Source organism: Choristoneura fumiferana, chromosome 23 (assembly GCF_025370935.1).
Source record: "Choristoneura fumiferana chromosome 23, NRCan_CFum_1, whole genome shotgun sequence".
NCBI classification, from domain to species: Eukaryota; Metazoa; Arthropoda; class Insecta; order Lepidoptera; family Tortricidae; genus Choristoneura; species Choristoneura fumiferana.
Genome location: NC_133494.1, coordinates 8,226,545 through 8,241,508, shown reverse-complemented (window position 1 = coordinate 8,241,508; position 14,964 = coordinate 8,226,545). Strand labels below are relative to the sequence as shown.

The 14,964-nt window shown below is 37.0% G+C and overlaps 1 protein-coding gene and 1 pseudogene across 6 annotated transcripts in view; both read right to left on the bottom strand.

Annotated features, from left to right (window-relative positions):
• The window catches only part of RapGAP1 (Rap GTPase activating protein 1), a 365,817-nt gene that overhangs the window by 134,907 nt on the left and 215,946 nt on the right, over nucleotides 1-14,964 (bottom strand). The window lies entirely within an intron of this gene.
• The window catches only part of LOC141441133 (dynein beta chain, ciliary-like), a 35,324-nt pseudogene continuing 20,460 nt past the window's right edge, over nucleotides 101-14,964 (bottom strand).

The window sequence follows — 14,964 nt, the reverse complement described above, 5'->3', positions numbered from 1 at the left end:
GCAAGTGTAGTGAACTAAATTAGATAAGTTGTTTAAACGTATCGTGAAGTAATAGAATTCCTTTATATTTTCTACTTTTCCTCCTTTTTTGCAAACACAATTATAACATTCTGAAGCGTGCTAATTATACCTTGCAAGCTTTCCATGATCTGTCTCTCGGTATCTTTCCCCTCTTAGAAAATAGAACAAGCACAGCTGCAGTGACTGTCACCACAGCTTCAGGTGGAGATCCAAAGGCTTTTAACTCTGTCAAATTGTTCTTATTCAAAGTATTCAGGGCCTCTTGCGCTGCAATTAAGGCAGGCTCAGCTTTGGCCAAATCGTCAGCGCATATTTTTGCCTTTATCATGACGTCCTCTTCAATGACCTTTACTTTTTTTTCTTCTTCAGCAGCTGTTGTATAATTAACAAATAATAAGGTCAATCATCAATAACATCATACACCATACCAAACAAGAAATTACTCGCTGCTGCAGTGCTGCTCTTCACCCAAGACCACTCCGCATGCGGTTGGTTTTGCGTATGCTTATATTTGCTTTTGCACAACTCCCTTTACACAACAATAATATGATTAATATACAACGTGCTATTTTTGATTTTCGTTAACTTGTACAGCCACACACTGAATAAGGTACCCCGAGATGAGATGAAGTTTATTTACCCTGGCCGCTAGGTAAAATCCCCCTGGATGGGGTGTTAGGTAAGTTACCCCTGAATGGGGAAGTAAATTAGTTTGTGTTCTATATCCATAGGTCACTAGATTCTAGGCATTTAAATAAGGGAACATTAATTTGCCTAAGAAACTAGTGGTCTACTGTTTTAAGATAATTTAGAATCTAGAATTAAGATGATTAATTATGCGCAGTAAAACAGTGGAAACATCCTTAATTGAAAATGTATTTTTGAAGTCCATGACTACATTTTTTTTAATTCACACGTATTAGGCAAAAGAAAGTTACAGTAGTCAGTTTTTTTTTAAATTATTTCTCTCTTATTTGACACGTCAACTTTCTTATTTGACTCGTCAAATTTGTGAATTTTATAATGTGACCTTTAACAATGACTGTGAAGTTATATTAAGTATGTATGATTTTTTGCGATTTTTAAATAGTTAATAACTTAGCAGATTCTATTAACGAACCGAGTCGTCTGTCGAAGTTAACGAAAATGAAGAAAAACACGGTGTATAATACAAGAATAATAATTAAAAAAATTAAATACCGAATGCCTTCTCTTTTGACACTTTATCGCTTTCCGCGCCTACCACGTGAATAAGTTCTTCAGCAGCTTTATTTTTCTCTTTCAATATTATTTCTTGCTCAGCTAACGTCACCTGTATAAATAAACAGTAGTTTTTATTAAAATGTTTTTTTTTAATCAATGAACAAAATGTTTCAAATATACCTTCAAAACAGCAACATCGGCAGCACATGACGCTAGCTTCTCTAAACCATTTTCCAGTCTTTTTATCATCATCTTTAGATTGGAAGTCTTTTCATTTAGCAATTTGCCATAAAGCCCAATTTGTTCGAGGAAAGTCTTCGGTGTGGTATAATTGTATCTTCGTTCGTTTTGGAAATACGTCGCTGACATTAGATTTACGCTTTGATGTACGTGAGACATGAAATTCGAAACTGGCTCGACTAACTCCGGCTGACAAATAAGAGGAACCTCGTAAAGACAAAGTCAAAATGATCTCAATTTAATTGATTGACGTATTTTAACACTTACACACACCCACACACACAAACATCACGCCTGTATTTCCAAATGGGGTAGGCAGAACACACGAAACGTTACCGCTTCGGAGCCACTTTTAGCAATTTTAGGTTTTAAGTTTGACAAAAACGGTACAATAGCAAATAAATTAATAAATTTAACACTAATCAATCTTAATAATTAATGGGTTACAACATCGATATTATGTTAGAAATAACGTCTTATGTCAAACTCAAAGCTTTAAATATTTTTGGATAGACATTTTATTTAATCCTATGAGTATATACATACAATACTTAATTACTTATGTTATGTATGTACTCATAGGATTAAAATGTGGCTACCTGCAGAGATTCAACTTCCGAAATGAATCGTTTGGAGACGGAGCGCAGCGCCTCAGCGGGCCACTCGTGGAACCAGTTAATGGCCGTGCAGTTGACAATGGATGGAAACTTGCGCGCGCGGATACGTAGCGTGGTGCCCACCGGTGAAAAACATAAAACCACCTGTTGAGATAATTCCAATGGTTGCTTGACATACCTATGTAACTATCTTTATTAGGGTAATAATGCAGTAAGAATGGCCATAATATCAACAAACCTTTAGCATCGTCCGAACACGATTAATGAAGAATCGCCAACAATTCTCACGTGTGTCAGGAACACCAGTTGCTTTCGTCTATACAGAAATATCCTTTTAGAATACCGTCTTATTGAAACTGATAAATAAATCAAGAATGGGTAATACTGGTATGAATTTGAACAATTAAACAAACAAAAAAAATTAATACGACAAGAACTAACTAACAATAAATTTATTATTGTATGCAGATCATCTTCAATGAAATATTCTTTACCTCAATTTTCAGTCTAATGAAGCACGTAATATTATCTACGAAGGTGACGTAAACTGACCTCTCCTCGAACACCATTAATAACATTCTCGACCTCGTCGTCTGCCAATAAATCTGGTATTTCTCCAGATGCGAGTAAATCGTTGATGAGTACAAGAAAACGTTCGTCCGCAACTTGGGCGTCTGTCATCAAGAAAATGTTTCCAATGTTTTCAAACCAGCCTTTACGTATAAACCAGCTAAAACAGACATCAAAACAAAAGTCAATATATCTTAGTAGTACTTATTGAAAATCACTTTAGATATTCTTAGCTAGTCGTTACCCAAGTCAGCCTTCAAATCAATGTTGGAATAGCCTTTCCGTAATTGTATTTGAAAAACTTCAAGCGAAGAAATAAATGCTGAGAGTCTTGACAGAGACTGCTTCCCGAACCTCCTACACCAATCAATAGAGCATTGCCTCTAGGAGCTTCGAGAATACGATTGATCCTGTGCCAGATAAAGGATAATGCTTAAGTTTAATTACTAAAATCTTATTGTCTAAGGGGCTGTTTCACCATCCAGTGATTAGTGTTAACTGACGGTTAAATGTGATGCCGTCTCCTTCTAGTCGAACAAAACAAATAGAGACGGCATCACATTTAACCGTCAGTTAACACTAATCAATGGATGGTGAAACAGCCCCTTAATGTCTTATTTTAGGGTTCCGTAGCCAAATGGCAAAAAACGGAACCCTTATGGATTCGTTATGTCTGTCTGTCTGTCCGTATGTCACAGCCACTTTTTTCCTAAACTATAAGAACTATACTGTTGAAACTTGGTAAGTAGATGTATTCTGTGAACCGCATTAAGATTTTCGCACAAAAATAGAAAAAAAAACAATAAATTTTGGGGGTTCCCCATACTTATAACTGAAATTATTTTTTTTTTTCATCAAACCCATACATGTGGGGTATCTATGTGTAGATCTTCAAAAATGATATTGAAGTTTCTAATATCATCTTTTTCTAAACTGAATAGTTTGCGCGAGAGACACTTCCAAAGTGGTAAAATGTGTGTGTCCCCCCTGTAACTTCTAAAACAAGAGAATGATAAAACTAAAACAAATATATGATGTACATTACCATGTAAACTTCCGCCGAAAATTAGTTTAAATGAGATCTAGTTAGTAGTTTTTTTTAATACCTCATAAATCGTAAAGTAAAGGAAACTTTTATATTATGTTACTTGCTGCTACGGAACCCTTCATGGGCGAGTCCGACACGCACTTGGCCGCTTTTTGTTAACTGTTGCACCTGGACTACGTAATCACACTGAACATAATAATAAAAGTGATTTCGATGGGTCTTATGACGCATCTAATTTTTAATTTATAAATGTCAATTCTTGAGCCATTTCATACATTAATGTAATGACTATCCCAACTATAATGTGCTATTTAGTAGTTATAAGCTTAATATTGAGTTATTAAGTTGTTGTAGTATATATATTCGTTTATAGCAACCTCACTAAAACTACTTCTACTATTACTTATTCTGTGTTAAAACATTTTAACTGGCGTACCTACCTATGTTGCGTTCGCAACTTTAAGACTGGGCACAGTAAAAAGGGGATTTAAACAACACACCTGCTTTATAGTACAATATAATCGATTCTACTCTCGATTTTGAACAAACTACTATTAGGTTTTCAATTATGTAATTAATACCTACCTTGTATATTTTGGCTAATAAATTAACAAATAAACTTACCGACAAATATGGTACATAGCGTCCTCGAAAAGTACCAAATTCATTGTTGCTACTAAGTCATTATAACCAGAAAGGGATTCGTCAAGTAGCCGTTTTATTTGAGCCCAATCTCTTATAGGGAAGTATTTGGGATCACCAATTCCCTCCGCGAAGTGGCAATAGATCAAAGGCTTCTCAAATACCACGGCTTCGTCGTACTCCTAATTAAGAAACAATTTATTTGTAATTTGAACAAATTATGCACAAGAATAGCAAATAAGATGGAGACATACATCACAGTTCTTTTTGATTACTTCAGCTATTAGCTTGCTGAACGCATCATTGTCAGTAGAATCTACCAATTTGTCTGAGTACACACGGGTTGCTTCATGCATCCACAATCTGATGAGTTCAGAAGGTTCCTTTATAGCATCTCCTGTCGTGAAAAGAATGCCCTGTTAAATAAAGAATACGGATTGTAATAGTGTTTTAAGTAGAAACTACCAAACTCGATTTTAACTTATTTACCTGGAAAATATTTGAAAGATCTCTTAAGTTAAAAATGTAGTGAAATTTGATTGCTGTTGGCAAAAACATAGCGGATAGCTTGTTGTGCAATACGAGTGCTGTATTGACAAGGGTCTTGGCATATTTTTGGATCGGTAAACTGAATTTGTTAAGAGGATTTGCCAAATGCTGCGAAAGAATTTGCACGTAGATATGGAAACACGCATCTAAAGCTGGAAAACTAAACAAGATTCATATTACAAATATGACCTTAAGAACCAAGTAAATAAAAACAAATCTTGGTCATTTACCTGACTGCGAAAGTACAGAAATGCCTTTGCAACCGTGGGTCGATTGTAAAAGAGCCGGCAGTAGGGTTCATGCATGAAACAAACATGCAATTTGAGATTTCCTTCAGGGAAAGCTTCTGTCTATCATACCTGAGAAATATCACACTTATAACATTTGGATAAATGAAGAACCTAAGAATAAGAATGGTTAAGCTAACTGTTATTGATAGCAATACTCTACCAGTGCCTGTAGTCCATGAACTCCCTGATAAGAGTATGTGGCTGAACTGTACCATACGTGTCCACCTCAGGCATATTTAAATCGTCCACGAAGTATATCATAAACTTACTTCCAGGCGGACCAAAGTTTCGACCCGACTTCTTCTCTAAAGGCTTTTCGAGTACCTTTTGTATCATTTCTGCAATCGCAAATTATAATATTTATGCTCTGTTTGTGATTCCAAAAACTGAGTGAACATAATTAAATTACCTGAACTTTATTTAAGAATGAAAATAGGGGAATACTCTATTTCTTTAATCATAGGTAGTAGATAAGCTAATTAGAAAATATCTTTCTTTAACCTACCTGATGTAGTATAGAAATTTAATGGGACGTTCGTTATTGCATAGGAATCTGATAGAGCGTTAAGTTTAGCAGCCACGCTCACAGTTTTTCCGCTCCCAGCACTGCCAACAAGCATGACTGGTTTTGTTTCGGAATTAACAAATCCATGAAAAATCGAATACGGGTCGTTTCTGAGGTTGAAACTAATAATGACTGGAATTCAAAGAAACAATTATAATTTGGTTATTTAATCGTATTGAATAAAATAATTAAGCAATTAAAATTTTACAACACCTGCAATGGTAAATCTGGATCCAACTCGAAATTCTCCACTCTCTCAGACCACGGAAGGAATTTCTTGGTCTCTGGATCGATAAAGAAACTGAATACATTTCCGGTAGATGGAAATTTGATTTGCTTGAACTCATTGCAAAACCATTTGCTAAATTCATTTCGCCAGTCCACCAGTTGATCTTGGAAAAGAGCCGAACCGAAACCCCATAGCACCGAAAACACGAAATAAACTTCGTACCTTAAACAAAATACAATGTTGTTCCAGCCAAATCAGACTATACAGGGTGTCCCAGAGGTACCACGTCACAGTGACACCAGAGGTAGGCCAGCTGAAGAGGAACCTAACCAACCTAACATGACCCCAGTAAAAGTTGCACGGTTTTCGAGTTATTACCGAAATAAAGATTTTTGGGGATACTCCCCTTTGTCTTGACATTTTTAGTACCAGCATCGACTTGGCAAGCTTTTAATAACAGTTTTTTATGTGTATCGAATTGTGAATAGTTACTTCAGAAGTGCAGTGTGTTATTTTGTCAGTAACTACCGTAAAATGCTGAAAAAACTTTATTAATCTTGATTTAAGTTGTCTCAAAAATAAGGAATTTCACTTTAACCATCTGCCATGAAAAAAATTTACTAGAAACGAAACAAACAAATAACGCCAATAAATTAGACATGTTATGCAGATTCAGAAATGGTATGACACATGTATCTCACTCCAAAAACATTAGACATTCTTATCACTTTAGCGAAGCCCTATCGAACCAACTTAAAACTTGAACTCCGAAAGCAGTCCCTGCTAAGTGGTACAAAAATGCTGTGTATAGCGATAGCTCATCTATTATCTGATACAATTATTTTTCCAAATGCACGAAGGTTAAATATTAATATTTGTCTCCCTTTTCAAGGCTAGGACCGGATCCTAAAGAACCGGATATAACCTAACCAAAAAAAAGTTGGAAAATCCCAACTTTGTCACTTCAAAGTTCAATATTTCAAAGCGGCTGAAAAGATTTTGATAGAATATGTCTTAAAACCATCGCTAGAAAACCTGCTTTCAAATAATAAAAAAAAACGCATTCAAATCGGTTTACGCGTTTTAGAGCTACGGTACACAGACAGACAGACAGACATAGCGGTCAAAGTTATAACACCTTCTTTTTGCGTGGGTGTTAAAAACAGGTTTATCTTTCATTCATTTATTGGAATGTTAAAACTTTCCCCCATGGACTCTGATGCACAAAAAACATCGTTTAATAAAATTTCGGCTCAATTTTCGTAAACTGACTTCCGATATGGTACGGGCCGCGTCGAATACTCGTTGCCGCAATCCTTCTTCAGAGCGTATTGGTTTCGCGTAAACTTTGTCTTTTAAACATCCCCCATAAAAAAAACTAGTGGGTTTAGATCCGGGGAACGCGGTGGCCATAAAAGTGATCCCAATCGACCAATCCATCTCTCAGGGAATGTTTCGCTGAGGTGCTCACGGACTAGCCGAGCGTAATGTGCCAAGAAACCATCTTGTTGGTACCACATGGTTCGTGTCAGTGCCAACGGTACATCTTCTAATAAACCAGGCAGGTCGTTTTGCAAAAACTGTAAATAGTTTCTACCATTAAGAATAGGAGGCAACTCGACCGGTCCCACAATTTGTCCATTAAGAATTCCAGTCCACAAATTAATTTTGAATTGATATTGGGACCGATCTTTTCGTTCTTCATGTGTCTGTGTTGGTTTTCTGTCTGCCAGCTATGGACGTTGTGTAAATTGAAATATCCATCCCTTTTGCAAGCCGATTCTTCAGTCCACAATATTTCATTGAAATAAATCGGGTTTTAGAACATTTTTAATAGGCTTGCGTTTGGCCTCAATCTCCCTTGATGAAAGGCGAAGATGAGGCTTAAGATGGTATACGTTTGTCTAGAAGGTGTCTGTTCACTTTGACCTTAAAGATGTCCAGATTATAGCGTTAACCAAATAATATTTATCTAACTTTTAAACTTTCGTGATTTTCATTCATATTCATAATACCACCGACGGGACTTATACGCTTACACACACGAGTTATATTTACCTCGACGTTTCGGCAACATTACAGTGGCCGTGGTCACGAGTAGACTGAAGTGTGGGGTGTCAAGTCTGCTAGCAGCGCGAGTCCTTCGAACTACCCTGTATTTTTGCAGTGTGGAGGAGGAGGAACTGAATGAACACACATTTCTTGTATAAACGTAGCTATCATAAGGTCGCGGGTGAGCAAAGTAGGTGATTGTTTCAGTTCATTAATATGAACCTCGGCAAAGTAACGCCTGATTCAATAAATTAGTAGGTAATGTAACATGTTTTTACTTAACAGTGACGGCTTGCGGCATCAGCAAAGTGATAAGAATGCCTAATGTTATTTCAGAAAGATACATGTGTCATACCATTTCTGAATCTGCATAACATGTCTAATTTATTGGCGTTATTTGTTTGTTTCGTTTCTAGTAATTTTTTTTCATGGCAGATGGTTAAAGTTGAAATTCTTATTTTTGAGACAACTTAAATCAAGATTAATAAAGTTTTTTTCAGCATTTTACGGTAGTTACTGACAAAATAACACACTGCACTTCTGAAGTAACTATTCACTATTCGATACACATAAAAAACTGTTATTAAAAGCTTGCCAAGTCGATGCTGGTACTAAAAATGTCAAGACAAAGGGAGTATCCCCAAAATCTTTATTTCGGTAATAACTCGAAAACCGTGCAACTTTTACTGGGGTCATGTTAGGGTGGTTAGGTTCCTCTTGAGCTGGCCTACCTCTGGTGTCACTGTGACGTGGTACTTCTGGGACACCCTGTATAGTTATGTTATGTCAATCAAAAAAAAACTTTTATTAAGTAGTTAATCTTTTTATTTACCATTCCTTGGGACTTTCTGATGGTATAAAAGTTTTATTCAAGAAACACTCAAGCAGGTAACACGTCAGTTGAATCTGCTGCAGATCTGTCAGAGGCGTGATGCGTTTGTATTTCTTGGAAGTTTCCAGTAAGGCGGGAATATATTTATCGAACATGACTGTCAACATAGCTTTTTCAGATTCATCCTCTCGTGTTGTTTCAATCCAAGAAGCCACGAAACTACAATACCATTCATAAAACATAAAATTTAATTGTAAAAATAGTTTATTACTGCCCGGCCCGAAAAGTAGAGAATTGTTTGACACGGCAGCGTGCAAGCTTAGCTCCGCGATGCTTCAAAAGGCACAAGTCAGGCAAGTTATATGTTTCCTTCGATGAATAATTATGTACTTAGAGATTTTCTCAAACAAAGTGAAGAAATATAAAATCAGGAACGGTCCGACTAGTTCCCATCTTTTCGGGAGATCTATTTAAAAGGAGATTGCGTTCACGACGTTGGCACCATCCGAATTGAACTGGTTAATTTTTTGTAATTTACTAAGCACAGCATAAAAAAGTTAGAAATGCCACATTTTGAAGAGTGGCATTTCCCGTGTTGTATTTTCAAATGGAAAGCGAAAATTTCCGATCAAGTTGGAGAAAAAAATTTATTTAAAGCCAGCAATGTACTCACGGATTCCAACCAAGATCTTGTGGGTTAATGTACAGGATCCCCGCTCTCGATACAGTCGCAGGAGTGGCTGTTCGTAAAGTAGCAATCTCAAATAGTAAACGCATCGGCTTTGTTAGAGCTATGCGCTCATTACTGGCAAGCGTTAAAACCTAAAATCACAGAAGATAAATTCTAGAAAAGTGTTAGAATAGCAATGCACTTTTAATGTATAAAATAAGAAAACCCACTTTGTTATCGTCCATTAACGTGTTCAAGCTCTCGATCCACATGGGATCTATGTCACCGTCCAACACAATCCATTTTGGTCCATCACAGGCATATTAGCCATATCCCTCATTATAGTAGAGAATAAACCGTCTCTCCATTCTCTCGTGGCAGGATTTATGATGCCAAACAACTCATCATTAGTGACAGCTTTTGGATCAAGGTCATTATAGAACGGTTTTTGTTTCAACATTTGGTAAGTCCTGTGAAGACATTGCCAGACCATGGACTTGCCTGTTCCAGCAAACCCGTTAATAAATACTGAATGGCGCACAGCAAACAGTTCAACAAGTTGCACCATCTAGAAATTAAAATTATTCTTTTTAATTTTTCAGGTGGTTCTTTTACAACTTACTTTTATCTTAGTCTTAAGGTGGTTTTCCACCGGCGAGGCGAGACAAGACGAGGCGAGACGAGAATTGAAATTTGTATGGCAGCGCTCTCCCAATATATAAGTTACTCTATTATGGGCAGCGCCGGCGGCGGCCCGCGGCGGGCGCGCAAGAATGCATACAAATTTCAATTCTCGTCTCACCTCGCCGGTGGAAAAATCACCATTAGACAGTTTCTATACAAACCTTTAGAATAAAACCTGGTTCTGGCTGAAGCTTCATAGAAACAGCAGCATCTATAAGGTTCTTTTCGAAATCAAAATCTCGTTTTCTCGGAACATCGAGGGCCGGGAACAAGTCTCCGATGAGGCCCATAAAAATCGGTGTGTCGTCGGTCACAATCTTAGGAATATTAAAATCACGCAGAGCTCTCATGAGCACCTGATCTTCAGGTCTTTGGCGATCACCTCGCTGGAAATATAGCACATAGTTGTAGAGGCTGGAAAGTAAGCGATAGACGAACGAGTTAGTTCGAAGGCCAACCCGAAGACGAGGCCTTCAATAATACGAGTTCATCTATTGCACTTTTGGCTGAGACTAAACATCGTGCTTTTCACGACTACTGCCAGGAAATAAAAAACATTTATCGCAAAACAAACAACGCCCTCCTTCGCCCTCCTAACCCCTTCGGCGCCTTACGTCAAAGTCGTAAAATATCCAGGTGCCCAGGTTGTAGAATGACCAGGTAGTAGAATGTCAAGATCGTAAAATAACCAGGTGGTAGAATGTCAAGATCGTAAAATAACCAGGTGGTAGAATGTCAAGGTCGTAAAATAACCAGGTGGCAGAATGCCAAGATCGACAAATAACCAGGTGGTAGAATGTCAAGGTCGTAAAATAACCAGGTAGTAGAATGTCAAGATCGTAATATAACCAGGTAGTTAAACGTAAAAACGGAAAAAAGTGGGGGTAAGTTTTGTTTTTGTCTTGCCCTCAACCCTAAAGTACCTATGGGCTATAGTTGAAAAAAACTTTTAAAATCTATTGGGGTAGTGAAGAAGTTTTTCCGATTTAATAATTGTTTGCGAACTCTTTTACTCTTTTAATTTATATCGGTCCAATTGTCGTTTCAGTAGGCCGAGAAAAATATCCTGAAATATATTCGAAAAAATCGTATAGTACATTGTTGTTGTATTGTTGTCGTGTTTTGCGAGGCATAAAATGAGCGCTGATAAATGTACAAATACTTTATAAGTAATTTTGTGTACTGGAATTAGGTTATCTAGGGCCACATTTTCGAGCAGTGTCGTGAAAGATACTTAAGTCATACACAATATAAATAAAAAATAAAATAAAAAACAATATAGTTGTAAATAAAAACCTTCAGCGAGCCGGCGACGACCAATACGGATTTGATAGCTCGTAAGCCCCAATCATAGTGGTCCTGCTTGGAGAGCAGCTCGCGGCACAGTGTGTACAGCGTGATGAACTTGCGCGCCAAAAGACGCGCCTCCTGGAAGCCCTCGGCCACCAACATGATCTCGCAGATCAGCTCAAAGTCCGGAACTACCATAGCACAAGGCCTTTTCACAGAAATAAGTGAAAAGAGAGATTAGTTTAGATGCTGTGAAATTTCGCGCTGGTATTCTAATTACGTAGTTGGCACACATACCTGAACAGCGCTTTCAAATTTTCAGGTAGCTCAGTCCTACCGGCGTAACCCGGGTTCATGGTGATAAACATTCCAACTGTAGGTATTAACTAATGTATTCGCCCATGAACTCGAACTTCTTCTTTTTGAACTTAATGGCATCCAACACAGTTTTTACTTGAACTGATACTACAGACAGCACTTCCACTGATATTCTGTTAAATTCATCGAAACATCCCCACGCTCCAGTTTGTGCGAGACCTATATAATCACGAGCAAAGTAAGCAATGAATACCGAAAACAATAACATTGCAAAAAATCTTTCTAGCAGTCTGATCACAAGGTCTAGGTATAGGTACAATAGATATTCGCCAATCCAAGACCATTCTGTACACTTTACATAATAAAGCTCTAATGGATAGAGTTTCGTTACTTAAATATTTTACTTAAAGATATAAATAAAAACAGGCGCTTAGCTGCTTCACCACTCATTCATAAATTCTATGTCACAGATAAATGTGATACCGTCTTTGTCTATTCGGAGTCGGACAAAACAACAACATCAACAAAGATTATTCATCATCACATAAAATAAAATAAAATAAAAATGTGTTTATTAAAAAATATACAGTGGTTGACAAGAATTACCAGATTCCCGCACTAGGCTTCGCCTGTAACTTCTGTGCTGTAACCTATAACATCACATCGTTGAACAAACAACAGTATCGCACATATTTTATCTGTCACATAAAAATTATCAATGAGTGGTGAAAAAGGCCATTACCCTTGTAAATGTTTCCGCAAGACTTGTAATCCATTTGTTCTGAGCAGTTGAACACATACACCATTATTCCAAGAGCTCTCCCTAAATCTTTAGTAGTTTCTGTTTTTCCTGTTCCAGCCGGGCCAGCTGGAGCACCTCCCATTATTAAATGGAGGCTCTACAAATTAATACTTTGTAACTTAGGTACTTTTGGTAATGTTCTTTATGCATCATAAACTGAAATCTAAATCAATCATACCTGCGTCAATGTTATATAGCACCGATCTGTTAAAGGTGTAATCACAAGTCGAGGTGTGTTTCCTAAATATTCATAATCATACAAAAACTGGGCGTCGCAAATGTTTGCGAAACAATGATTTAATTTATAGTCCCAACGATGCCTGTGAAGTAAAGAATTTTCACAATATTACCAGTGAATATAATGTTCTTAATTTTCATACTTTTTGCCGATATTTGACTGACCTTAATTGGCTCTGCCACTGGAAAGCATTGCAGCTTTCTACTTTTGCTATTATGAGCTTAGCGACGACGTCACGAGAGTGGACATCGATGGTACAAATGGTCATGATCTTCTGTCGATCGCCTACAGTCAGATCCCCAAGCAAAAGTACGATAAGATTATTCAGCTGATTAATTTGCTTTTTTTGGTAATCCTTCACCGCATTTTCGTAACTTTTTAAAAATGATTCAATATTAAGTTATCAGCAATCGATTTTTTCGAAAAATGTGATCCGAATAGGCATTTTGCTAAATTATACCTTCTTCCAACTCTCGAAAGCCTGATTGGTTCTGTGGTCCACCAAATCTGAGTGCCCACCAGTGCAGGCTGTGCAGGCCAGTCAAACACCCACTCGTCGCGAGGCTTTTCCTCGTACGAATTAACCGCATGGTCAAAGATGTCGCGTAAAGTGTAACGCATGCAATCAGTGACCCTGTTTAGCCATATCTCCACCTAAGTATAACTTATTTTAATGAATAACCGTTAAAGTATATAACTTATGATTTAACAGTAATTATCATGCGTACTTTTCCAGAGCAATCACAGCCAGGGGCCTTAAATGGTACGTGTTCCTCATTTTCTTTTGATATCATCTCATATGCCTGTTTGCTTCCTGATTTTGGAAATATCAGTTTAGCTAGGTTGTCGTACAACTTGGTGAGATGCCGGCATACAGCAGGTGGATTGTTGCCATTCGATAAAATATCTGTAAATATGACCTCTATTTAAAAGCTCATGAGCTTTTCTGGAGATTTAAGCACAACGACTGAAAACATTATTTTTGTCAAATTTAATATGACTCGATTATTGCTAAAGGATATTAATATACAAATTAGAAGAATCTTATCTAAGTATTAGCCTATGAACTGATTACTTTTGCTTGATTATTAAGACTAAAGTTGGTTACGGTAAATACCGAGCAAATCAGCAGATGATACGAAGTAGAACCTTGGATATGCCAAACGTTTGGTCTCGAGGTAGTTATTGAGCGCTTTTCTCGCAAAGATTGAGCGATTTCATCAAATCTTCAAGCTTTTCCAGAAGCCCAGGTTTATTCGTCGCTTGTACCACATTTGGAGTAGTTGTAATATCTCTTAGGAGTTCCTGTGAATAACCACATAAGCTTATCTTACGTCAAAGAACAATGAGGGTTTCTTTACAAGTGAAATAATATAGCTAGATAGCTTAAGTATCGTGAGGTATGTATTATTTATATGTCATCTCTTTGTTTCAAATAAAAATAAAAAATACAGATAGGTACACAGAGAGAAGTACTCCGTACAAGTATAGCGTTACAGTCTTACTTGCGAGTAATTCATTTTGTTATTTAACCAGTCTACCATACGATTACTAGCGCCAACTAGCCGCTCACAGAAACGATCATTGAAGATATATCTGGATGGAGCATGCTTTTAAAGTTTAGCTGTAAATAAAGGAAGGATCTACACTGGGCCCAGCTCTAGCTTTAAACCTTCGAGAACTGCTTGGTCCCCGCCGCTTCAGGAGATCAGATTCTGATGAGTATAATCGCAATCAAAACATTTCATATGTATTGTGACTTAATTTAATCCTAGATATTATAAACATACGCGAAAAAATTTCGCACCCTTCTGAAAGTCAGTTCATCTAATTCGTCTTTCGGAAAATCTTTTAGGGTATTGTACGTACATAATAGGTTGGGAAAAAGTCTTTTTCATATTTAGTCTGAATAAACTTGTAATAAAATTTCTTTGGTTGTACTATTTGTATCTGGCCGGTTTGGTTGGGCATTAAAAAGGTTAAATTTCCAAAAGAAACAAATGAGTAAAATGGTATTTTCAGCTACTCTTCATTTGTTTTTCTTTCTGTCAAAATGAGTGAATGAAGCAATTTCATATATTTTAAAAAATGTTATTACAAAAAA